The sequence below is a fragment of the Xiphophorus hellerii genome, chromosome 12 (genome assembly GCF_003331165.1).
Source record: "Xiphophorus hellerii strain 12219 chromosome 12, Xiphophorus_hellerii-4.1, whole genome shotgun sequence".
Classification (NCBI taxonomy): Eukaryota; Metazoa; Chordata; class Actinopteri; order Cyprinodontiformes; family Poeciliidae; genus Xiphophorus; species Xiphophorus hellerii.
Window position 1 is genome coordinate 25373940 of NC_045683.1, and position 27722 is coordinate 25401661.

General features: G+C 37.8%; 1 protein-coding gene across 3 annotated transcripts in view; it reads left to right on the plus strand.

The window, feature by feature from the left end:
- Positions 1–5616: 5616 nt before the first annotated feature.
- ncor2 (nuclear receptor corepressor 2) overlaps positions 5617–27722 on the plus strand; it is a 109639-nt gene continuing 87533 nt past the window's right edge. For 2 of the 3 annotated variants that reach the window (XM_032577652.1, XM_032577654.1), the window contains exon 1: positions 5618–5862. The gene's annotated coding sequence lies outside the window, so the exon portion shown is untranslated. Of the gene's footprint in view, positions 5863–27722 lie in introns of all 3 variants that reach the window. The other variant, XM_032577653.1, reaches the window with a different exon arrangement.

Below are 27722 nucleotides of genomic sequence, written 5' to 3' on the forward strand. Positions count from 1 at the left end.
TATTTGATGCTGATTAGGCTTGATGATTTTGATGATGACATTTGGCAAAACGGGATGTTTGTCGCTTGTTTGCTGTTCTCAACATAACTGGTTATCGTGTTGTGTTTTTATCATGTAAAGCACTTTGAGCCGCCTTGTTGCCAAAGCGTGGCATGCAAATAAACTCGACTTCACCTGACTTGACTTATGCATAACTTAATCTTTTTGTAAATCCACTGTTCCTTGAGGGCCAAAGTATGGAACAACTACAACTGTGCCAAGACATGACACCTAAACTTACAGTCCAGACCAGCAGAGCATTAATTAGACAAGTCATTAAAAGGCAGAGAAATCCTAAGTTTAAGTGGGAGAAACTATTGGCAGGAAATACAAATTAGCCCTTTTTGGAGAATGGCAAGAAGAAACTCATAATTGAAAAATGCTATAAGAGGTTCTGTTTGTAGCCTGCTAGAAGACCCATAGCAAACACAGGAAAGAATGTGCTCTGGTCAGATGCCACCAAAATTAAACTTTTTGACCATTTTAAAAAAAGATGTGTGCGGAGGAAAAATATCACTGCACACAATCCTGAAGACACTGTCATCCTGGTGAAATATGGTAGTGGCCGTATCATTCTGTGGTGGTGTTTTGTGCAGCAGGGGCAGGAAAAAACAGGTCAGAGATGAGATGATAATAAATGGAGCTAAAGCATAATTCTTGAATGAAATATGTTAGAGATTCAAAAGAAGTGAGGCTAGACAGAGCTGCATACTCCAGCAGGCCTTGGAGTTCCAATCGAATGGCTCAGATCAAAGAACATTAATGTTTTAAAATGTTCTAGTGAAAGTACTGGCCTGAATCCAATCCAAAACTTTAAAATGTATGTGTACAGTCTTTTTGCAAAAAGAAGAAAGAGGAGAAATGAAATTGTTGACATACATAGAAAGCCCCAAAATATTCACTCCACCAAAAGGTGGATCTACAACACAGATCGGTAGGGAGCTGATTACAAAAAAATAATAAAAAACACTTCTTATTTTACCTGTATCATTTTTTCCCATTTTCAATTATAAGGTGCTTTTTGCTGGTTTATCACACAAAAATCCACGTAACTCTTCTGTGCATGAAATGTACCGTACACTATGTAGCATGGATCTGATATTAAATGTGGTGAGGCGTTGTCTGCTTAAAGGTGTTTCCCATTAAAAACAGATGGAACTGATTTCTTTTTTTTTTTTTGCTCATTTCCTGGTGAACACTGATTGCGTGACATTCGTGTTGGAACGCATCCATACAATGTCCACTTTGCTGAACACTGCGTGAATCCATGCAGGCTAACAGATGGTTGACTGAGCTCCAGAATGGCAGTGCCGATGCCAGCTTCATTACAGGGTGCGCTTGGATATTGAACAAGTGTGAATATGTCTGTCATGCTCCCAGCAGCCATGGACAACAAAAGAAAATAGGAAATTCAAGCAACAATTAACGACAATTGTTAATAGTCGTTAATGACGTGACATGCACATGATTATCTAAATCTATCACTAAAGGATAAGCATCACAAGAGAGATTGACAACTCATACTAATCATCTGAAGGGCAAATTAAAAGCACACCAGAACAGATTGCACTTTGGGGTTGTTTTTTTTTCTTTTCAGTTTTAAAACTAAATATCACTCACTCTCTGTGATAAAAAAAAGAAGATGGTAAGCTCTGAGATGCAACATATTTAATAGATGAAGAATGTGAAGCTGGAGCGGTTCATGTCCTAACAGCAACATTTAGCCAACATGTGATCTTTGCAGGAGAGAAGGAAGGGAAAAGAGGGAGAAAACCGCGTGTTGGCAGTTGACCAGGTGTGGCGAGACTCAGGAAGTCGAGCCGGAATTCCAACAATGCAGGCAGTCTCTGCACTCTTCTGTGAGGTGCTGCCATTTCTGCTCGCAGCGCTCTCTTTGTTGTGGCGAGTTAAGAGGCAGTCAGGTGAAGTCCTGTGGGCTTCGAATCTGATATTTGACTGTGAAATGTAAACCTGGGCTGATGACTGATACGATGAGGACATTGATGTTGCATACTGTGAAAGAAAAGCAAGCAGGTTCCTTTCTCGCTTTCCCCTCTGACACAATCTTTAAAACAAAAGATTATTTTCCCAGGGCCATCTGACTCAACCCTGTTCTTCCAATAATAAATGCCAGCAGAGGCAAAATGGATTAGGTCCCTGCAAAAATGATACAGCATAGCAGAGCTGGTATCTCTCTATACGACTGTAACAAATTGCGACACATAGTATCTCTTTCATCTGAAAATGCAATTATAGATTAAACATGTACTGTTTTTGAGGAAATATGTCCCATCTATGAGTATTTGAATCAAAAAATATCCTCGTACCATCCATGACAGCAAAACAGAAAGCTCTCCTATAATGACACACAATTATTGACATCCCCTGTACAGAAAAACTGCTGGCCAGCTGCTAGCTCATTAGCAGCTAACTACTTTAGCTAGCTGCTAACTGTCTAAACTATTTAGCAGCTAGTTTAGCTGCTAGCTATGTTTAGTTAGCAGCTAAAATTAACTCTTACGATCTAGTTAAATCTAACCTTGTTTGAGTCTATTTATTGAGTCTATATTAAACAATTCTCTTTATTTTAAAAACATCACTAGTTCCACAGGTATTCGCGTCAGCATTTTCAGGGAGTCTTTGACATGTTTGAGCTTTTTCAAAAAAGGCTCGAAAATAAATCATTTTTGGGTCTTTCAGGTCAATATTGATCCAAAATATTTAGCCAAAGACAGCAGAAGGACTTTGCGATTACCTGTAGGCAGAAATGCATAAACAGTTTTCAGCGAGGGCTTATGCAACAGCAACAAAAAATAAACATATTTTCAGGCTTTTTATAAATTTTTACAAAGGCAAGTAAGAATAGCTGAGAGCACCATAAAATGCTTTTCCGCACACCAGCAGTGTTGAAGAACAGCTCTTAGCACCACCAACCTACAGTATCTTTTATAATGCCTGTTTTGCTCCACCATAATTAGTTTTCCTTCAGGATATTTTGCTCATCTTTTAATTCACAACTACAACCTCTGTCTGCAGCGCATCCTACAGCTGACGCCCTTTGAAATCTTCAAAGTCTGTTAATTGATGCAGTCACTCTCAGCGCTGCCTTTCATGTGGCTCCTGGATCTGTTAAAACAACCCACTCCAGTTAAACTAGTGGAAAGAAATATTTCAGGTCTCTCTCTCCACTGAAGTGGGTTTGCAAAATGCATTTTTAGCAATCGTAAAAATGTGTCCAAATACTTACTAGATCTTGAGGTGGTTATTCTGTTCATCTGGCTGCAGATGACCACAGCTGTGAATATCAAAACTGGCGAGTGAGAAGCATTTGTGTTTTATCATTGAGCTGCAAACCGGGGCAGAGATAGGCGGATGTATTATTCAGGCAACCGCCTAGGTCCAGATAACACAGCTGAAACAAACAGTTATCTTTCCTGTTCTGATAGTTGAGTGAGGAGATGGTGGTTTTACAGATGGTTTGAGGGGGAGCGCTCCCAAACCCACAGGGAAGGAAAACAATCCCATCTGACATAATAGGAAACGTTTTTTCTCAGATTTAGTTCAAGATACAGTGTGTCTGAAGTGTTCCAGTTACTTATGTGCCAAATACCAATTGAAATCAAACATTTTAAAGCACAAAATGAATTGAAGCTGATTGCTGCAGTCTGTCAAAACATGTCAGAATGTTACACAACTGTGCATTTCTTTGTTTAATCATTTTGTCACGGACGTCCATTTCTTTTCTTCATGCAAAAGATTGACTGTGACGGCAAATGCTGCAGCATGGGTGGTGGTTTTAGCAGCCATCGTAGCCGCGTGAAGCTGATTGAAAGGTTTCAGATCATTTGCAGGCCACTGGCTTCGGCACAGTCATCAACCATGTACGCAGTAGGAGATGCTGGGATCACCGGAGAACTATCCTTCAATGTTAAGCTGGTGTATTCACAGCTTGTACTTCTCCATGGGAGTCGAGGCGCACAGATGTAGAGTTCCTGGCGAGTCTGTGCTTGAGTTGACCCAGAGTTCACGTTGGAGCAGAGGCGGGGCTTGTTCTTGCGTCATAGTGGGGGCAGTCTTACAAAATAAATTTAGTTTAATATGGCGTCCACGCATTTATTTGCCACATTGTTCAGTCCTAATGAGAGGAGCTGCAGTCAAACGACGACTACCTCAAAGAGTGAATCTTGCGGTGACTGAGGAGTCTGGCCATCACCTACGAATGGCGGCAAAAATAGTCCGAACTGCCTTAATTGGCTCATGTAAGTTGGAATAAGGAGAGATTTTAGTTTGTGTCAAACAATCGTGTTCATACTCAAAATTTAGATAGAGCAATCGGTCTAACATTCATGCTGTTGGGCAATGAGAGGAAGATAGAGTAACTGGGGAGAACCCATGCACGCACAAGGAGAAGTCGATGCAGAAAGACCCAGTCCAGGATCCAAATCCATCACTTTCTTGCTTCAAGGTCACAGTGCTACTAACTGCGCCACCATACGCCCCATCCCCGTCCTTCTAGAATGACTTTACCTCATTCTGAGATGGCATTCTTCACTGAGAATTCATAACGTTTGGCATAATCTTCCCAATAACGTACACTCCAGTGGTCACAATGCTATAGAAGATGCTCCCTAACCCTTGGTGATCTTTGTAATTCCTTTACCAGCCATTTGTGAATTCTGAGATAAAACACTTCAGGTCATCTGTAAGACTCTGACCTTTTTTTATTTCAAGGAACCACAATCTTAAAATTAGAAATGCTAACATCTTATTAAGAGATAATAACACCTCTTAAGGGAATGTTAATTGTAAAGATGAACCATACAGTTTGTAGTAAAAGTAAATATTATGTATGTTAAAGGTCCCCTACAGTTAAAATGATGTTAATAATTAATATAATTTTTTTTCACATAAACTCTTGTCAGATGACATGCTAGAGAAAGTAGCAGCGCTGTAGTGTAGATAACACCAGTTCTGACCCTCACCCTACTGTTGCTGTGCACTGCCTGTCAGGGTGAAACAAGTCTCTCTCTCTCTCAAAAAAGATTTGGCTGTGGCAAAATATGTGCTTGAATTATGTATTCTATAGTTTTGCATGGTATTCTAAACAACAAATGATAATATCCATACTACATCTGTTAATCAAATAGGAATATTTTTTGCTTTTCTGTTTAAAGTAAAAGATCATGCAATCAAGTTTTCCTAGAATTTTTTGGTTACAGGTTACCAAAATGTGAGCATCTCATAAAACCTAATTTCTGGTTCAATTGTTATGCAATTGTGTATCTACTCAAATCACGTCACACACACCTGAATTAAAACCGTATACAACATTTATTATTTATTAAAAGACTACCCCCCCAAAATTAAGATGCACAAAACAATGAGTTGTTCAGAGAAATAAGCATTTTGAATTTTTCTTGTAAAAAAAAATAAAAAAATCACTTGCTTTAACTGCACGCAGAATGATGGGTGAATTTGTTGTCGGAATGGGAATCCGTGGTCCTCTTGTGAGGAGGAGGAGGAGGAGCGATGGAGCCTGTGGACCTATTGAGAACCAGAGAGGCGGTTCAGCCCCGCAATGGTCTGAGCAGCAGCGGTTCAGGGAGTAGCATTACTTATGCAGGAACTGGCTCGACACCGCAGAAATCCGCTAACGGAGCAAATGAAAACGAAAACAACACTTTCTTGTGGATTAATTCTGGGGCGAGACTTTCAGTCGAAGCAAGCGTACCTTTAAGCCACTTTGGATCGATTGACGAGGATTGGGACGTTACCTACTGAACGTCGTTACCACCGAATGGTGTCTCCTGCCCCGCCGCTAAGGTTAGTTAGCTTCCATTGCTGGCTGTCCTTTGGTTTGGGGGTCTGTTCTGTTGTTGGATGACGGGGTCCGGCTATTCTTTGGAGAACAAACATACATAGCATTATTGACCTTTTTCTGAGTCTATGCGTTGCGCTATAACCGCGCCTTGCGTTAAACCGAGTGGAATTAAAGCGTCTACAAAGTGCTCAATCAGCTGGGTCCTCGGACACTAACAGTCTTCTCGTTTAGCTGATCACCGTCAGCTCGTTAATTATTTTATAAATCACAAACACGTGCTACATGGCTAGGCTAAGCTAGCAAATAGCTAAAGTACTAGCCAGGCAGGCTAGCTGTCAGAGCAGCCGAGGAGCTAGCGCCTCTGTTCTCGAAAAGAAATAATTAAACAGCTGCGTTTGTTTATCTAAAAACGCCACCCCGCAAACAACAATTCTAATATTCACCGCAAAAACGTGTTGTCAACTTTCCAACGTGCGCCAGTTTGTATTTGTGTTTGGTTGAATAGCTTAGCTTGCTGTCTAGCCTGTACAAAATAACGTTCAGTGAGAGTTTGTAAACAAAGAATCCACGCGAGTTCACCCAATGAACTTTGTCTTTCGTGTGTGGTCGAAGGCAAATTCTGTTTATTTTATTTTTTTAAATTTACTTAATACACAATAAGTTTGAATTCATGGCTGTAGTAAATTGTGAATATAGTGACGTAAGATAGAAGTAGGTATCAGTTAGCGTCGATGAGTGGTTATCTCAGATTTGATGCCTGAACGCGAACACTGGATGGCTGTCGGAAATGTGCTGTGGTTTTTAAAACCGATTTCATGCCGACATTCGATGCTAACGTCGAACCGCAATAGAAATCACACCGAGAGATGCTATTCTGTATTGCTTGGAGTAAAATGTGGAAAAATAACATGTTTTGATTTAGCTGCATGGGCACTGTTGTCAACATCCTGGCTCTCATTAAAGCAACATTCATTATTGCACTTGCCGGACACCGGTTACGTAATACGGCTCAGTGTGTGTGCTACAACAGTTTTCAGAAAGACCTTCATGTCAAAACAAACGATTTCACTTGGAAAAACCAGGAGACTTTTTTTTACATGACACCAGGATTTATATTTGTAACAGTTATGATGGCTACAGCGTTTTAAAGAACTGAAATTCTGAGGCAATCTGATTTACAGCAAAAATGTTAAACGTCTGATCAAGGCACATTTTATCATGAATGTTCTGCCTCTTTTGTGATTTAAGATGTCAGTTTAATAGCCCTTTTTAAGTCAAAAGATCTTGTTTCAGTTTCTTCAGTTGTAAATAGTATTTTGATCCAAAAAATCCCCCTCCCCCATCCAAGATAAACATTACGAATATACTCTAAATTATAGATTGAATACTACTTCCAATTTTCTAAGCTTGTTCTCACATATTAAATCAATAGATTTTCAACTAGCTTGCATTTTCTTGAGTTTAAATAATTTAGCAGATCTTCTGGAAAAACTATCATGGTGCTATCAGAGTAAGACTTCAACGGTAATCCCTAGCTGTGTTGCTAACAGGAATGGGGGGGGGATAAAAAGCAGAAGATAATCAATGGTATTCTGGTTATACTTACTTACTTTATGTTGCCACTGGAAACTCTTGAGAATGCAACCTGCGGTCGCAAATCAAAAAATCTTTTTGAGGGCATGGAGCAATCAGTAGCGTAATCACTGCAGCGGAGTGTAAACAGCAGCTGCAGATTTGCTCCTAGCAAAACACCTAATTATAGAGCTGTCATAAATCATCATACTTTTCTCCTTAATATTATGTCTAATTTTTTTTTTTTGTTAAATCCAAAAATCAAAAATAAGTGTATTTTGGGGAATTTCTTTTGTACTGACAAATCTAGGCGTTTCTTGCATGTCACAAAATTAAAAGGTGTATAAAAAGATTTAAAGTGGCTCAAAGTATGAATTAACTTAGAGCTCTGTTTTGCGAACATGACATAAATAAATCAAAAGAAGTCCTTATGTATATAAAAGGCTATTCAGCATGTTGTAAGTTGAAAATATAAGACATAAAAATGAGAATTTAAATCATGGCTGCAGCTACAAAGGGAAAAAAAAGCACCACAATTATGGTGCTAAATCACACTATAAATTTAGTGTGATTTAGGAATTTTGTTCAAATTTATGCATTGTTAAAGTTTTTCTGTGTTTAAAGGCTGTTCATTGAGAAATGAACATCCACTCAGTTTAAAACGTTGAATTTTTTAAAACCCTATTCCAATTTGTGGAATTTGTCACAAATAAAACACTTTATCCGCTGTTCTTATTTCAAAAGTACAGCTCCTATGGAGTTCACCATTGACTGCAGCCGAACCTTCCTGACGTACCAAATTCACTTGTCTGCTGAAAATGTTAATGTTGACTGGTTTCTGCAGTTTATTCCATTGGTTCTGACTGGTTGTAATACATTGTAGCACGTCGTTTTAGCAAGCCTGTCAATGCACACAGTGTGTTGTGTGACAGTGCTACAGTGAGCGTGGCAGCAGCTTGTGAGAGCTGCTAACCAACATGTCTGTTCTGTAAAAATCAGAACTTTGACTAAATCCCATGTTTGGAGACACTAGACAGTAAGTTTTTAAAATTTTATTGACGTAACGTTTATTCACGGCAGCTTGGGATGTCCGATTTGATCAGTGCGCTTTTTGTCTGTGACATTTATAACATCCATTCATAGTTCAAGCCACTAATCACCAAACAAAAACAAAAATGGCTGAACTGGAACAGTTTAGACCAGTTGTTGCTGTTTGTTAAAGGGAAAATAAATACTCCACACAAAAAGCACTTTTCTTAGCAACTAATGAGACAAATAGAGCCAGAACAGTGGGGATAACTGAGTTATGTTTTGGGAAGCATGAGGCGGAAAGAGACTCTTCTGTTTGATGACCGGAGTAAAAATACTGATGTCTCATAGTATTGACCGACGAAAATGGATACCGCAATTTAACATGTCGATTATTAGTATGCTGTGACATTTATTTTAATATTTTGACTTGGGAAGACGTAGAATAAGAAGCCAGAAAATATAATCCAGCAATAAGTTTCAAGGAAATGTGCAAACCGTAATATTAAGTTTCTGTTTTGTTTCGATTAAAGCTTACCAAGCTGTCGTTAGCCGATTAATTAGTTGGGCTATCTGCTGACGGTTGAAGCCACTCGTAGTCAAGTGTCATCTTAATAAGAGTAATGTGTGGTGCTCTTTCGTTTCAATGTATTTGCAGCTTAAATGTGCAAGTGGGGGAGTAGCGTTGCTGCTTTACTCTGTGCTCCATACAGCTAAAGAGAAGTCTGTTCACTCCAACACTTTCTCTGGAACATCATTAAAAAGAGTTTAAAAAGAGTAACAAACTGTAAGAACAGTTTGTTCTTACAGTTTTTTAAAGGGGGTCCACTGATACCAATAAACAGCTGGTGTCTAGTTGTGGGGTAAATGTCATTGCATCAAGTAATGCTTTAAACACTGACAGCAAAACTGCTCAATTGTAGCACTTCCTGTTGTTGCCTAACAACTGAATTATTTTGGTTCTGCAATTATTGGCCAATAATTTATATAGAATTTTTTTTTTTTACCCCACCGTAACCAGAAACACACGATCAGTCACACACACGAGTTGTTTTCTGAGCCAAAATGTGACGCAAAGCGGATTTTGTTTCCCTTTCCGAGCAACAAATCCTCACACAAAGGAATAACGAAATCTATCATTTAGATTTTCTTTTTAAACATTCGACGAAGAAACCTACAAACGAAATCATTATAGCCACACATGTTTTTGGCTCCTGCATAAACGGGCCTGAAACATGAACCAGGTGCACTGTTTGAGAAATGACAGCGCCTGTTTATGTCCCTAATATTTATACCAAATTGCTAGATTTTGTTTAGTGAATCGTTCCTTTCGATATTACAGTCGATGCTTTTCCCACACTATTGGAGAACAGAAGTTTTGTGTGCAAAATCGACATGATAAGCAGTTATTTTGAGGCATAGAGAGTTATCAAGAAGTCTCCTCACCTCATTTAACCACGTTGGCTTTTCTGGGTCGTTCCATCTGCGCCGCTGTAATGAAGATGACGACAGCCCAGCAGCTGTGATGGGAAAGGAGGAACCACAAAATGAGATCACGCTCGTGTGCGTCATGTATTTACTGTCTTCACCTTCTTTTAGGTCACAGACTTGCTTGACTTAAGTCGGCAACTATTTTTCACAGTATGATGTCTTCGGCAAGTCGCAGACTGTGTTTACTCAAAATAGTTAGAAATGAGCTATTTGTAAAAACTAAAATGTATTTTGGTATCTGACAATTTTAAGTAATTTGCTATCTTTCTAAATACTTATAGTTGGGTGTATGGATATGTCATATAGAACTGCAATAACTAGGAGGTTTAGTCTAATCAGGGGAGCCAACTTGCTCAAGTGGTGAATCAAAACAGTCAATGGTAGTTGAATACAATTGAATTGACTTGTGTATGAGATGTGTATTTTATGATTATTTAACTCCGCTATTCATTAAAAGACTTAACTGTGGAAAAAAAATGATGTAATATGATTGCTTATGAGGATTGTTTCTGGTCCTAATATTTATACCAAATAGCTAGATTTTGTTTTAATATTATACCAAATCTTCCTTTATCAATTTACAGTCGATGCTTTTCCCACATGGGTGAGTTGACCCAGGCTGTTGAAATTCAAAGGGGACAAAAACTGCATGAAAATGTTGTGTATTGAAGACTTGTGTGTACAGCTCATCTTCCAAAGGAAATATTCTTTATTTTCTTATGGTTTCTTGAACCTGTTTTTTCCTTCTACATTTGAAGCTGTTAAGTTCTTACTAGTTATTAAGACTATATCCCTGGTGAAGGATAAACTGGCATCAGTTTCTATTTTTAGAAAGGTTCAGGTTCACCTGGTGTATGTAGGCAAGTGTAAACTATGTGCGTGAGTGTTTGAGATGAAGAGGGATAAGAGTTATTGTGCTTCATGCTTTCTGTGAGACTGCCCCCTTTTTTTCATTTAACAAATGTGAATAGGCCGTCATTAACTGAACTGTTCGATCACTTTATTTTCTAATTAAAACGGATGTGGAACCAAAGCACAATTCCATTTCTTTTCTTTAGTTCAGCAAATGTTTTACAACTGTTTTTCCAATCTCAATCTTGCTTTTAATTAGAGGCATTAATCTTCTTATATTTGTAGTCTGCTTCAGTTACATGCCATCTGTCATAATCCTAATGTATCTATAGATGAAGTGTCTTTCCCACTGTCACAAAGCAGGCTGACCTCCTGTAACTGCATGTGTGTGAAATCCACATTTCAGTTATGAATTGAGCGTGGATCTTGCTCATTAGTGGGATGCACCTGGGAGGTTTTGTTTCTGAGGAATGTTGTGTGTGTGACTCAATGTGGTAGCACATTATGATCAAACAGGGCTGTTGCTGCATCTCATATTACTCATAGTCAAAGGGCTATTGAAATGCACACAACGCTAGATTAGCTCTGGTGGTAACAAGTGGGCTGAAGATGAGCAGGTGTATCATTTTGTGTTGTGGCAAAATGGAAAGGCTGTGGTTCTGACCAGCTAACTAATCATCTTTTATACTGGTTAATGCATGAACCACGTCACCCTCAGTGTGGGTCGGCCAGCCTAGAGCCTCAAGACTGTTCTTATAGCTAGGATGGAGCCCTCAAAGGGGCAGGGCATGTCGGGTTGATGGGGTCTGGAGATCAGACTGTTTTTACATCTGTTATGGTGTTTATCTCAAAAGCAGCCAATAATTTATCTGTTCCTCCAGAAAACTCAAGTCAACACATTTGTAGTAAATCAGACCAAACTTTCAAAGAACATGAAGCTCTACCATGGTCAAATTTTCCCCCGTACTCATTATTTTTCTCTAAATAATTATTTGCTGGTAGCAAAGTTGTAAAAAAAACAACAACAAAAAAGACAGTACAGTTTTAAAACAGCAGAGGTTTTCTCTCATTTTAATAGGGAGTTTAGATAAAATGCTTTCTCCGTTTGCTGCTCTTCTGGTCAGCTGGTTTAAAGTTGCAGTATGTAACTCTTATAAACAACACTAGTTTTTTAAACATATTTGTAGCGGTCACCATGTCATCGCAATATAACATGAGACAACCTGTGAAAAAGTTAGTTTAGTCAAAGGAGGACAATTTTTAACAGATTTGTCTGTGAAAAAATGCATTGATATAGTGATGGTTTCAACTCTGTAAAAAATCTAATTTTTATAAAGGTTCCGTACTGCAGCATTAGGGAAGGCTTGTACTCATACATCAAGGCAAATTCAGATATTTGGAATAACTTCTGTTTTTTTTGTATGTTTTTTAATTGTAGTTGTCCTGTGTCAAGAGTTGTGTGCTGGGAAGGTAGTACTCATAGACCTGCTGGACCAGAAAAGGATCCATCAGAAGTTGTGCTAGAGAAAGTGCTGTCTCTATGTGGGATACAGATTGCAGAAGTGCTTACTTGAAGTTCAGTTCAATCAGGCTCTTGGTTTCACCTTTTTAAAGTTATAAAACCATTAGATAATTCCCTCTGGCTGACTGTAAGATTTTGCTTCATAAAGCCAGATTAGAAACTTTGCTGACAATTTTTAAATTTCTCCTGTTCAAGTAATGCAGTGTGACCTTAGTTGTATCATTTGAAGCAAGTCTTATTTTGCACACAAGGCTGTTCTGTCTTTGAGTTCTTTTGCGATGAAGAGAAGTTGCTATTAAAACCAGTCACCCATATTCGAACCGTGTAAATGAGCGCCAAATACCAGCTTAGCAGAGATTAGAAATGGCTCTGTGGTAAGTGATTTACTCGACTCTGTTACGCAATGCAGATGACAGCATGCCATAGGACATTACTCTTGTTTGTGATTAGTGCATTTCTGTCTCTTATTTGAGGTTTTTATTAAGAACGCGTGAATTTCTTTTCACATTAAACTGTGCTAGTATTGGCAGCCAAGGGCATGCACCTCAGGGCTGCTGTGCTTGCAGAGAAAATATGGATGGCAATGAAATATGTCAAGGTTTAATTACAGACTTGTGTGCTTTTGTTGGGAGGTGTAACATGTATTGACATGCAGATTTAATCAGTGACGTTTTGGATTAGTTCTCTGCATCCTGTTGGCATCAAACCTGGCCCAAATTTCATAATGTCTGCCTCTTTGAGCCATTTTGTCAATAATTCAACCAGAATTCATCATTTAACTTTCTGAATCAAATCGAACCAGCAGCAATACTTGTAGGTATCCGGGAAATAATGCTTGATTACGCACATAGTCACAATGTACACGCTCCCTTGCATCCTCTCATGCATAAATGGAAAGATCTGTGCTGCCGCTTTCATGGGCGACAAACAGAGGCACTCAGGTTGCATGCTGCCATACAGAAGAACATTTCAAAGCTCTTGAATAATTAAGCAGCAGTGCAGAGGAAGTAGGTCACCACAGTAGACTAGTACACTCTTAAGTTTTATTTCTTGGTGCTAAGAATGGAGAGCTGAATGTCGGGACTACATCGACAAGATGGTCAGCAGATAATAGGAGGCGTACATCGGAGCCTTAATGGTTATTTCCAGAAATATCTTTGGACAGTGGCATAATATCAGTCAACTTTTGATTGGGTTTCTATCATAATTATGCCGTCTTTATCTATGGCTCTGTGGCTTGTGTTGGCAACTCCTATGCCACGTGTTTCTAAAGCGATTTCACCTGGTTTTAAGGTGAATGGAGAGCGACAGAAATCTGAGCTGGTGAAAACTCCAGCAACACTTGGAAGTATTGAGGATCCCACAAGTCAAAACTCATGGGGCTGCGATAAAGTTGGTTTCTCAATACCACAGGAGTTGCTGAAGTACACACCTGCTAAGGTTGTGACTACCGCTCCCTCAGCCCTGGAGGACACTCCCATTTTCCATGCTACAACTTTAAAAAAAAAAAAATCTAATTTCTATTTTGCAGCTGGCGCGTCATGGTGTGAAGCTAAGATTCTAGCTTGTTCTTTTGCCTGTTCTATCATGTGTTTCAAACCATTAAAAGGTTTCAGAAAGAACAAAAAATACAACCAGAATGAAATTAAAATACAAAAATTGTAACTAATGTTTACTGCCATTTGTGACGGTAATGATATCACCCTCCATACTGACACTGGGACTGTAACAAGACCTTGTGGTACAACATCTTGTGAAACCATTTTACAGCTTTTAGTGAGTCTGGGCTGAGTTTTATAAGCTACTTTGATAGATTAAAGTGAATAGAGATAATTTTATCCTCAGTCTTTAAAACCCATTTTGAAGTTCAGGAAACTTTTATTTTAACAGCAAATTGATATTTTAAGTGTTTTTGTTCTTTAAAGAGGTCGTCAAACATGGATTGGGAGTATTTTTACACCAACTCTGTGTAAACAATAAGAGATCCTGTAAAATACAGCTGAAATCTGCATTGGAATCTGGCTGTATCATTTCAGTCCTAACATGATTAGGTGGTAAACTTCAAAATAATAGACGTATATGTATTTTCATATATACTTGTAGGACAAACAAAAGCTTTCTAATGATGTTAATGCTGCTTTCTTATATTAAAGTAGGCCACAAACTTGCCTTTTGCTCCCCTAATATCACATTTATAGATTAATGCAAACAAGAAAAGTTCATAAAATTAGCTGATGAGGACCACTTAGGTCTCAGGTCTGAGGAGCAACTTCAGAGTTTGTTTTTAACATATTGAAAGCGAGCATTGTGGGGGTTTTTTTGGTCATTTCCATCAACTACAAAATCCCCTTAATAACCAGTCAGTTCAGCTTTTTTCTTTAATTGCTGTCCACTGGATGTTGCTATGCAAGTTTCTTATCATTACAGGAGGTCGTAACTTTTCCCCTGGACCCAATAGTTCACACTGTTGCTTCCATCACTTTCAGCTAAACAAATGGGCTGTCAAAATGGTCCTGTTGTCCGCATAAATTTGTTTTAGCAATATTTGTATTGGTCTGCTTTCTCTTTTAAAGATTAAGGTTGTGTGACCACTCAGTGGTATTTCTCACTTTTTTTTAAACCTTTTTTTTTTTTTTAGAGGGATTGATGGATGAGTTTCCTTAAGCTGTTAGCTCAATAATTTACCACAATAACTTGATCAGTGCAACTCATTTCCCTTTCAGTATAATAGCAAGCACCTTTTCAATACAACCTTGTTTCCTATATCCTTTGTTTTCTTTCCTCATGCTTGTAATGCAAACTTTCACCATCTTTCTGAAGACTTTCTGAAGGTGTGCAGAAGTCTGGAGGTTCTGACTTGATAAGCTAATTATTCCTTTAATTTTTTTGTCCTCCAACCAATGGTAACATGAACAATGAGAGTAAAAGGGTGTGCGTAGGCCTGTCACGATAGCAAATTTTGCTCAAAGATTAATTGTCTCAAAAATTATTGCGATAAACGATAATATTGTTTGAAGACCTTTTTACACTGATTTAATGGAAATGACGTAATAATGCATGCGATTTCCTGCCAAAGATAGACACACTTTATTTTCAAAAGAACACTTAACACTGGAACTGATAAACAAAACAACCAAAAACAAAAATAAAATGGATTCTCAGTCTCCATTAACAAAAAACTCACTTGAAAAAAAAACCTAAACAACATAAAGTCAAAGTGGAAATAAATACTGCATTCAACCAAAAGAGTGCAGATTATGAAGTCTGTATATTATGTTGCCCTTCAGTAATAATTAGATTTAAATAGAGAAGATGGGCACATCGACTACCTGATGCAATATTTCACACTACATGAATTTTTGCTCCTATTTTTCCCCTTACGACAATCTTAGACCGTTGGTCTTTCTAAGATTATGTGGTGTGTTACGGTAGATCGTCGTTGCCGCTCCGATCTAAATCAGTGGTTTTCCCCGACTGGGAGCTTAATGCAGCCTGTTGAATGTGACAGGCAGCCAATCAGAAAGCGCGGATTCTCCTCCGTGCTTTCTGAGGGGAAATTACGTCGGTGAATCCCAAACAGCTGACACGGCGCAACCCGAAGTCCAGCGGACATCGGAGATGATACTGGAAACAACATTAATGTTTATTCAACATGCAAAGAATATAGAAATGATAAGGGGAGGAGTTGGAGCGAAATTGCTACCGCAGATGATAAACCCGGTAACTTTTCAGCTGTTCTTCGTTAACTTCGTAAATAGGTTATAATGATTTCATTCAGTCAGGACTTTACGCTGACACTAGAAACATGCATTGCAGGTAGATTGTAGTAAAGCATTGATTAATGCCTGGTTTTATAATTAGTTAACTGGACTAGTAGCCATTATTTTGTGCCCATTGTTGGACACCACACGGCAGGAACGAACCCGATCGAACCATTATACCTAGGATTTCTGTCGGGTAATGTGTGGTCTGTCAGGTTTTGAAAATGGGCCGACAATCGGCTGGCAGCTGTAAGATCGTGTCTTGTGCGCTGGGCATTACATTAAGGAAATGAGGAAGGGGGGGTCAGTGGAGAGCACCGGAGTTGAGCCTTTTTTCATTCGGTGTCATCAACAGAAAGAGAAAAAGGCCGGAAGAGACGATAATGCCGATAATTAAAATGACGTCGATAGTTTTAATTTATCATACGATTAATTGATTTACCGTTTATCGCGACAGGCCTAGGTGTGCGTGTCTATTTAATGGTGTGTGTGTATGGGGCATAATTTTTTTGTGTCTACGCAAGGATATCATTCAAAGACTCTGAGTTTGACTGATGTTGAAACTTGTCTGCTTGTTTTGCATAGTTAGTTTTGCATGTCAGTTTGAGGATTTGTGTGTTGAAGGTAGTATGATGAGAATGTTGTTGGGTGATCTATAGAGATCTGCTTTCAATGGCTATCGCACAGTTTGTTTCAGCACACAGACTCTGCTCGATGTTTATTGCAGGGATTATGCCAGAATATCTGCGTAGAACGTACAGTTCGATTTAGGAATAAATGTGCGACATTCAGAAAGTTGCTCCATTTATTATTCGGGGCTCTTTGTGAGAAGTAAGCGCTTTAAGTGGCTTACAAATCAAGTAAGTCGCGTTTCCCCTTGCTCACTCGGCAAGGGGAAAAGTCAATTACCCAGGAAGTGATTATGCTTTGATTTAATGTTAGGACTGAGAGGACAGGCTCGTAGATAAGTTTTCCGTCAATGTGTTAAGAGGAAGAGGGATGAATGTGTCTGCACACCTCTATTGTGAAATGCTTAAAAAATAAAAATACTTTGAACTCGACATTAGATGTGTTCAGAATTATGCCTGGTCACATGGCCACCCTTTAAAATTTGAAGTAAAACATTGGGCTTGGAAATTCAATGTATTCATTGCAATTAATTAGAGGTTACACAACATGTTTTTTGTTTTATTTTATTTTTAAAGAAAAAACAAAACCTATGCACTTAACACCTTAGTTTTGACATTGTGGCCCACTGGTAATATTGGGGCAGAATCCCCAGTCCTCCTAAAGGGTGCTTACCACCTGCGAAGCCCATGCCCAGGATGTAATGAGGACATCGGCGCTTCATGTCGAGGGTATCGCCTCACTGCAAAACATGCTTTAAGGACAGACAGCCAGAGCTAGTTTTAGCTACAGAAGTCATGGAACAGGTTCACAGTAAACATAATCTTATCAGCTGACAATTATTTGAAATGAGAAATAGTCTTAAATGCCTTAAGTTAAAAAAAACAACTAATTTGGCCTTTATCACATGTCTTAAATTTTGTCTTGACAGGACTAATCTTGTGTATGCTATTTATTTTTTTCTCTCGCTGGACTTTTCTGTCAGACGAAAGTTTGAGTTGCACTCAAACATCTTCAATGCGTTCTGTGACTCGAGACTGTTGAGGCTACTGCTAACTAGCTGCTAAGATAACCTTTTTCGCTAGCTAGCTTTTTTGCATCTATGCTGAGTAAGTGTAACTATGTCACCTTTTTGCAAGACAAAGTTTGTACATTTCCGTGCAGATATTGGTCTTAATTTCCATTCATAATGATCTTAAAAAAAGTCTTAAAGTTGAGTTGGTGGTGCCTGCAGTAACCCTGCAGGGTCATAATGTTTTCCTGCTGTTGGTGTGAACAGAAGGTGTTTTGGTTCTGCTCCCTCATGATTATGGGAAGCGAAGGCACTGAGTCACGCATTGACTCAGTGCTAGTATCACTTCATACAAACAAAATTATTGTCCCAAATTGCTTGTTATTGTGACTACATTATATTTTTGAGATGTCAGAGAAGGTACGGCAGCATTGCCCCTCCTCCACCTATTGCTTTGTATGGCTTTTTCTTGCCTACACGAGTAGAAAAATCAGTTATGTGGAAGTTTTGGTTTGCAAACTAAAGAAGTTGTATTTATTTTAAAGGCAACACTATTTTAAAACTATTGCTGGCAAACTAGAAATTGCATGTCTGTTAAGCTGCAGGCTGATTACGGGAGCAAATGGTTTAATGAATTAATCAGACTAATATTAGCCTCTTGTGCTTTTGTTGCTTTCTAAGGAGCCAAAATGGCAGAGTATTCTCCACAATAATCACTTGAAAATTACAACCGAATTATGGGATTATTTGTTCTGTGTCTGGATTAAGTTTGTGTTGAACTCCTGATTACAATACTGTAGTTAACATGACTGTGAAAATTTTTTTCCCCCCTTGTAGTAGTAGGAATAACTCTTATATAAACATTGTCTTTATATGTTTTTGGTTTTAAATATCGCTGTATTTTTACTTATTCCATGAGAAGCACAGCATAACTTTCTTTTTGTTGCATAAGTTACAGTAATTAAAACTAAAAGTTTGTTCAAAATGTTGTATAAGTCATAATTTAGTGCTAATAGCTTCTAATAAATGGTTACATTCAGAACACATGCTATTCGTTTTAGACGCTGGCTTAAATCTTGCAATAAGACATTATTTTTTACTTTATGTGCCATCACTCAGTGTTGTTGAGGTGGGAAGGGAATGTAGGGCTTGCAGGAAACACAGTTTGGGGTCTGGTGTACATCACAGAGCTGCAGTAGGTACTGTACAGCCAGACCGCCAATGTCCCTGTTCATTAGTCCCAAAAGAAAAAAAAATTCTTTGCACTTTGGGTTTGTGCTGAAGCAAGCTGTAGTGAGATTTATACAGTATTTAAAAAGGAAAAACATTCCACAGTTTTTTTTTCTTGTGGTATTCACAAAATCTTGATCCCACAAGCTTTCACTTTCCCGGGAGGAATTCCCACAACATACATTCTCTTTGCACTGAGGGCGATGAGTGTTGTGGTGGTCACAGACATGCTTCAGTGACTTCCAGCTGGTGTCTCTTCAATGTACTGGGAACACCCAGACACCCAGTGTGAGATACAGCGAGTGGTGAGCTAGTTGGTATTGTAAACAGAAACTCTGCTGGCGTGTTTTCAATTGGGAGTGGTGTTTACATTATGATTCTTTTTTCTGGATATTTTAATTAGCTAACATTGTTGACAACTTTGGTATTTTTTTAAAAGAAATTTCTAGTTGTTTTTTTTCCCATCTTCACTTTGATACTAAAATGTGTTTATTTTGAAATTTTGGTTTTGTTAATCAGAAAAATTAAACCCGGGTAGCACTATCACACATTAAAGAGAAGCAGCAATAACAAATGAGCTGATTTGGCAGTAGAGGTGCAGAAAAAAAATTTATTCTACAGAGAATCGCAATTCTTAGTCCTGGGAACTCTGAATCGAATCAAAATGCTCAAAACTCAATTTGGAAATGCTTTAAGTTGTACGTCTTTGCTGCCCATATTTGTGAGTATACTGCATTCTGCATTTCCCGTCCACTCAGCCATATATTCCGAGCAATTCTTTGATTTTTTTTTTTTTAAGCTAACCTAATGCTGCTAGTTTATGTTACAGAATTCTATGCACGAACCTATTTTTGTTTAAATATAATCCTATGGAATTTACTAACATGTGCAATATGATGAAACTGATTTAAATAAACAGTCTTGTCCGTCATAACTTAAGCAGAATCTCTAGACTGTTTGAATGGAAAAACAGGTTTCTGAATTAAAAATTGTTTGTTGATCGAAAACCGCTAATGAATTTGATAATGACTCTAAAAATCGGAATCGACTCAAATTGCGAGACACTGGCAGCTTAGCGTCTCCAGTTAGCAGTGCTTGCCAAATACGTATGGTGTCATCCAGGGCATGTTACGGTGGAATATCATCTGCTGGATTTTCTTCCTGCCGTCAGCATCGCCATAGACATTGATTCTTTGAAGATACTTTCATGATGACATTTAGTCCCCCATTTGGGATTAAATACAGTATTTTTCAATTGAATTAATTGTGAAGGAACTGTTGGTTCCTTTTTAAATAAGGACTGTAAACATCGTTTACTGCAGCTTTTGATCAAATAGTCTCTCTAATGAACTGTTTGCACAATCACTGAATGATTGAAGCGTGAGATTCAACACTTAAAGACATTTTAATGTTTGTTTCCTTTTATCCAATGTTTTTCAAAGTGTTTTATATTTCTTCTTATTTTTATGCCTCTCCTTTGATTTAGTGTAATACACTTTGGACTGCCCAGTGTATGAATGATGCTATAAAAATAAACTCACCTTGCCTTCGAATCTCATTAAAAGACATTTTATTGGATGGTAATTTATTTAGCAATTTTGAGACCACAACTTTTTAAAACCTTGGTGTGATCGTGGTAACTTGTTTAAAAAGTTCCTTCCTTTAACGTTCTCCAGACCCAAAATCAGAATAGCCAAGAACTGCGTGGACTGCAATAAATGTTGGCTGTTTATGGAAATGCTGTAATTGAGGCGGTAATATTTTTCGTGATGTTTTAATAAAGTCATTCAGAAACTACAATTACTTTGTTTCTTTGCCAAGTCAGCAGATGCAGCTGGCTGCAGCTGATTCTATAAAGCACTGCTGTTGAAATGAAAGCAATGAATTTGATTATTTTCCCAGAAGCAGGATGGACTGCTCACTATCCAGGGTCTATATCTGCAATTAATCCAATGCAGGAAGACAATAACAGTATTTAGTCAAGTATTTATCCTTTTCTAATGTTGTGCAGCTCTAAGCTTAATCCTATATGGCTCACTAATCCAACACATCTTAATAAATTAAAAAAAACCACACACACACAACAGAAAAATACACGCGCAGTTTAAACCCCCATCTACTAAAAACCTAAATGTTTTTGCTCCATAAAACCAAATCCTCTTTATGCGTTTCCCTTTTCTTGCTTTTCGTTTGGTGTAAAGCTCTGAGGCATGCAAATGGAGTTTTCATTTACAAACCGCTGCACCCTCAACACACCGCCATAAATCTGTTGTGTCAACTTGATGAAAGCATATGGTCACATGTCTCAAGGGTTCTTTCACGATTGCATTTTTTTGAATAGATAGAATCTAACTTATTGCATTACTTTTTTTTTATTGATAGAAAAAACTGTAAATCTATAACACAAACTTTAATAAACTTTCATTCTTTTCTTTTCTGATAGTTGGACATTTAAAGCACTATCTTAGGACTATTGTGTAATATTTAATGTGCTACTTATCTAATCTATTTAAAACAAATTATGTGACCTACCTACAGTTACCTTTCACCTATTTCATCGTAAAATCTCATTAGACAAAGAAACTTGTCTTATTAAACCATTAAACCATGTTTTACCACACATTTTTCTGTCACCATAAATTATGCCGGACGATAAAATGTCCCAGAAATTATTGCGATAAACAATAAATTTTTTGTTTTTGAGTCCATAATGGTAACGGCATAATAACCCTTTCTCAGATCAATGCATTTTAATTTCTAACAAACATTTAACCCTGAAACTATAAAACATTTAACTTCTAATAAATAACGAAATAAGAAATAAAATGAGTACCTAAGTTCTTGTAAACAAAATTTCCCTTCAAAAAAGGGGCTTTAGACGAAGACTTCTGACTGAAACCTTTTGTCATCCAGCCTTTAGTTGGAAGAGAGAAAGACACAAATAAAACAATCAATCATGGAAATGGATGTTATTGCTTTTCATCATGTGATTGATTTTTATTGCTTATTGCGACAGGCTTACACATACATATATTGCGCAATCGAAATGCCCCATTTTTGAAGTTGACACCAGTTGTTCTACACGTCTTTCCAAACCTAACTGTCAAACCACTACTCGTCGTTGAAGTATCGGTTTCAGAATCATGTCTAGAAATGCTCGGCGTCCTCACTGCCAATGCCTGTGATGTTTGTGCAGAGGAAGTTGCGTTGGAACACATTGAACTACAAACGGTGAGACGGGTTGCGGCTTTTAAAGCGTCGACCGTGCCTCTGTCTAACAGACGGGTTCTGTCCGTGTCAGAGTTAACTGTGACTGTTCACTCTTCCCACAACAGGTCTTGAGTTGCCAATTTGTTTGTTGTGACCACAGGTTTCCTTTGTGAAAGTTGAGCAGGGGTAAAAGCTAGATCAGCCTAGAGGTGTGATGATGTTCTGCCAAATGTTTGGCCCTAATGGTAATGCGCCCGCCACCTGCATGCTTGCAGCTGCGCTATATATCAAGCTGACACAGCCAATAATTATGTCACCTGATGTGTTTTTATAGACTCTCCGTCACCTAATTTTGCACTTCATGTGGGTGGGGGCGGAAGCCTACTTTACTTTAAATCGTGATTTGAATGGATTTGATTTTAAGTAGGTTTTTGTGTTCTTGGAACCTGAATACACACCCTTCCCTTTGGTAACCATCATGTGTAGGAAACAAACATTCTGTGCCGTCAGTATTTGTAGGTTTTACCAGAAAGCAGTGGATGTTACTTCCTTCTGCTTGCAAATGAACTGTGCTACCTTCCCAATTTCACCGGCTGTTGTACTCAAACTTCCTCTTTTTTCATTGTGTTTCATGTAGTTTAGCTTCTGCTGCTGTAAATAGAGCTAAATGTTTAATATGAGTTCATCACACCATGATTTATCTCAAAACGATGTCATGTCACATAAATCTTAAATTTGAAACTGGGTCAACGGTGCCATATGATAGCAGCTGCTTCTTGAGGAAAAACATAACTGGGGTTGGGTGACATGTATAATGATATTTATTGCAATTTGATAATGTTCAAAGCCACTGACCTGATACTGAACTGCTTGTCTCCTAACACCATGCTGTGTTTTTATGAGGCCATGTATGATGGTATAAACTTTAAACCTTGATAACCTTATTCTGTGTTTGGAAACCGCATTTGGCATGAATTGTAAAATAAGAGCGGGCTCAATGTTTGATTTTTTTTCTGCCCTCCTCCAGAGATTAATATTAGCTAGATGTTGAATACCCATATGATTTACAGAACTTAATGGTTTATGGACACTCTTGACACTATTGATGCTCCCTGTTTTTAAACTGATGTACATACCCTAATTATAGTACAATTTATGAGTGTAAATGTATTTAAATACAACTAGAAAAAAATTCACACAATTTTTACAATTTATGAGTGTAAATGTATTTAAATACAACTAGAAAAAATTTCACACAATTTTTACAATTTCTCTGTCCCCTGCCTTTTTGAATTTTTAGTTCCGCCTTTTATGTTATCAATATTTTCTGTTTCTTAATGAGTTATTGAAGTTATTTTTATTGTACCGCACAAGGTAGACTAATCGCCCACTCATTTTGAAACTAGCTTTCAAACACTCATTTTGCAGAATAGCATATTTTATTCTGGTCTCTATAGACCAACATAAGCTTTTAAAACAACGTTGCGCCAACAAGAATGATGGCAGGCGCTCTTTTAGTTCGTAAGCCATGACTGTGTTTTTCTCGAATAGAAATATATCCAACCAGATGTTTTTTCCTTTTTTTCTGAACAAAGGAAACTTGTAGAATTTTTCTTTCAGCCAGCTGACTGGTGGTGTGCAGCAATAGATGTTAGGAGTTTGGGACAGGGGTTGTGAAATGTGCTCTATAAAGGCAGTAAAATCTCTGGGCACTCAACTCCCTCTATCTTATCAAAAGCATTTAAAAACAGTACGACTGTATAAAGGAAATGGGTTTCCCCCCCCCCCCTTCAGTCAGTTTGGTACCAGTAAATTGATTATGCCTAATTGAATAATTTGTAAAAAGAAAGGGAGTACCTTTTGATTCGCCACGTTGTTGTTTGTGCTCTGCTGCTCATCAGACCGTCCGAACTATGTGCTGGTGAAAAAGTCCCCAACACTTTATGGTTTCTCTTGACATTTAGTAATCAGACACGGAGACGGTAAGAGACAGAACAAAGCTGAAATTGGCATCTGCTCTATCGGTGCTGAACTAAAGGACTATTTCAGTAAACTTAAAACGTTTTAGTGATTTAAAAAAAATTTTTTTTTTTGGTTTGTGTAAATACAGAAGGAAAAGATCCAAACACTAGATGACAGATTCTTTACTAGATTTGCTGTTTTTAAAACAAATAAATGTGGATTATTAGTTTTCCTGAAATATTGCTGAATTCTCATCTTGTTCCTGTGATTCTAATTTTCTAATTTAGTGTCTTCTCGTATCATTACGCCCCGCAAAAATTCTAATTGTGTAAAATAAGAGTGGATTGCATGTCCGTTGTCACTAATGGCTAGTTTTACCAACCAAATCAGATATTTCCCATTGTTCTAAAGAAAAAAAAATACAGAGATGCATCTCCTGTTTTCCAACCCTGGTCCTCAAGGCACATTCCCCCGTATTGTTTTCTTTTGTTTTGGTTTTTGAAGTATTCATACTTTAAATTAATCTGAATCATGTGTATTAATTAGGGGTGCCGATTTCCTTAATTTTGGGAGATCGGTGACTGGCTGGTTAGAAAAAAAATAAATTATTTTACATATGAAGTTAATCTCATCCACTGATCTTATCTAGCTTGGCAAAGGTCTAAGAATCAACCTTAGACCTCTTTTGCTCTCCGGTGAGAAAGGTTTGACTGACAGACCAGCCCACCAAGTTATGTCTGCACATTTACACTTAAAAATAGTGACCCACTGTCGCCAACTAAACAACTGTCTTGCTATATTGAGCAACATTTCAGACAAAAGAAATTGGTATTAGCCAAAATCGGAGTCGGCAGGTAAGCTTTTTAAAAGATCAGTAATCGGCAATCAGCCAGAAGACTGCAATCGGTGCACCTCTAGTGTTAATCAATTTGCTGAAGCTGTACAAGCTGTAAAATATGAATCTGTTCTTTTTTCCTTCCTTCCTATCTTGATAAGATCTTTGGGTGAGAGCAGACGAGTGTTTGGTTTTTCAATGTAATGGAAAACGGGACCCTTACCTTTTTACGGTTAAAGGAAAAAAACTCAAGGGTTTTTCCTGAAAGTATTAAAAATCAAGTCCGTCAATAAGTGGTTATGCATGTTTAATGTCTGTGAGCGTTTAACTGCTGAGCTCTGGGCTGAGTAAAAGAAAAGGCTAAGCAAGCGTGAGCCTCCTTTGCCAGGGCCCTTCTGTAATGAGGCTCCAGGGAGATAAATCCTTACGAGACCTGACAGGGTGCCACATTCCTAGGCTGATTCCTGGAAGCCCCCTCCACTCATGAGCTCTGCTCTCTAGGGCACCGCTTTATGAACTTCAAATGTTTTTCCTCAAATCTTTTTTTTTTTTTTTTTTATCCCCCTGAATCTTTTTGCCCATTTCGCTTCAATCACTTCATAATTCTTCCCCTTTTCACATCAAATGTTCATCAGGGATATTAAATCTAATCTTTGGGGGTACAACTCGTAACAGAGATCAATGTGACAGTTTGACTGAGAAGTAAAGAAAAAATAGATCCTGACTTTGACAGTTTAAAATAGGGAAGGATTTCCAGTGTTCTGGGAGTCTGTTTCATGTATAACGCAACAGTCGTTATGGATTATACGTCTTAGATTCTGTGCTGCTCAAACCAGATTAACCTGCACATGTGGATGGATGTAATGTGAAGATTTAATAATATAAAAAAAAGAAATTCTATTGAAGAAATTGTTTTTGGATTATGAGCAACACAGTATTCACCAATCAGCTTCTAACATCCTGGTGCAGCGATTGATGGATCAGGTTGGAAGATATAGAAGATACAGATTAAAAACTATCTTTTTAATCTGTACCATAAAGTTTCAGTTGAATTTAGCTCCAGCTGTTGGCCAGATGTTGTAAGGGGAATTTATCAAAAACATTTTGTTATGGTGGTAACTAGAAAATTCTCTCAAGATTACTGGAAACCCCCAAAACTTTAGTGTCAGGATTGTTACTTTTAGCAACATGAGAGCATCAACAGAAATGAACAGAATCGGATATATGATTAAACGCAGCTACTGTGGCCAGCTTACTGGTAGAAATCACAAGTTTTAGGTAACTTTAACATTTTAAATATGTTTTTTTAAAGAGCTGTGTTTGGCATCTGTCTGCTGTGATTCGAAGTGAGTCATGCATTTGCCTGGAAGTGGTAAATATTTTTTTAATTATTAAAAGTTGTACTACTCTCTGGAAAATTTCATCATCACTCTGAGACCTTATTATAAAACTTTGACCCGAAAGAATGACAGGTGTATACTTTTTCAGCTTTCTGTGCTGATCTGAGGTATTGGCTTCAGATAATCAATAACTGTGGCGATTTATGTCTTTTTTTTTTTTTAAATATTCAATTCATATTCAAGATTGATTTTTGAAAATTCCTTTCTTCCAGGCATTTACCATCTATAACTGTCTGTTAGCACTATAACTTTTTATGTTTAGGTTTTTGATGATGTTGGATGTTTGACTTTTTGTAAATGTTGGTCTGTAAGTCTTGCCTCCACCCTAATTTTTCTCAAAGTAATTTCTTTCCCTTTTTCTGCCCAATGTCTTTCATTTCTTTTGTTCTCCATATTGCATTCAGATTTCAGTCCTGAGACCTTGATGTCTTCATTCGTCTTCATAATTTGACATCTACATGCAGATGTTTTAGAAATGCAAATTACAGGCTGATTCCATGCATGGTGATTCATTGTCACATCTGTTTCTTTTTCTCTTTTTTCCCTCTCGTTTTGCAACAAAGTAAAAAAAAAAACTGGCTGCGCATTGTCAGAGTTTTGACTTCGTCTATTTCTGCCAGGGTTGTAATATCCATCTTCAATGAGTGAGAAAGTAATGTGGGAAAAAATTTTTGCTGTAAGAAAAATCTGACAGATCATTGTGTGCGTAAAACAGTTTGGCTTTACGCACACAATGGGAAGCATGAACAACCGCAAGACTTGGCGTGTAATAATCTTGAGAAAGTTAAAACCGTTTCGGGGGGTAAAAGCACTTATGCAAAAGAATACAAATGTTTAGCATGATCTAATGGCTTTTGGGACAGAAAAGCAATTGTTTATTCTGTAGCTAAAATGGCATTTTTATTACAGTAATCACCTTGTCCTTTATGTTTGTTTTTTTTAATACTTAAGTTATATGCATACAGCTCTCTAAATTTAGCAAGAGGTGCCAAGCTGAGGTTAAGATTACACATTTTTTATTCAACTTTATATAGAGTAATATGATTATAACAAACTGATATTACTTGATTAATTAGTCAGGCTGTCTGCTCAAGTAGACCAGCCTGCAGTTAACGGGGATCTAGCTTGTAGCTAGGGGTGGGTACCGAATTCAGTTGGTACTTATAGAAGTACATCATTGTGACAGTATGCAGGAAGAGCGGGGGATTTTCCATGCTTGTCCTGAATGCAGCATAGCATGCGCAAGAGCGTAATGACATCAGCAGGCACTAGTTCAGTAAACAAAGTAAGCATGGCCGATAGAAAACGCTCAAAGTTATGGCTCCACTTTTCAAAAGGCGATGCAGATTATGCCCGTTG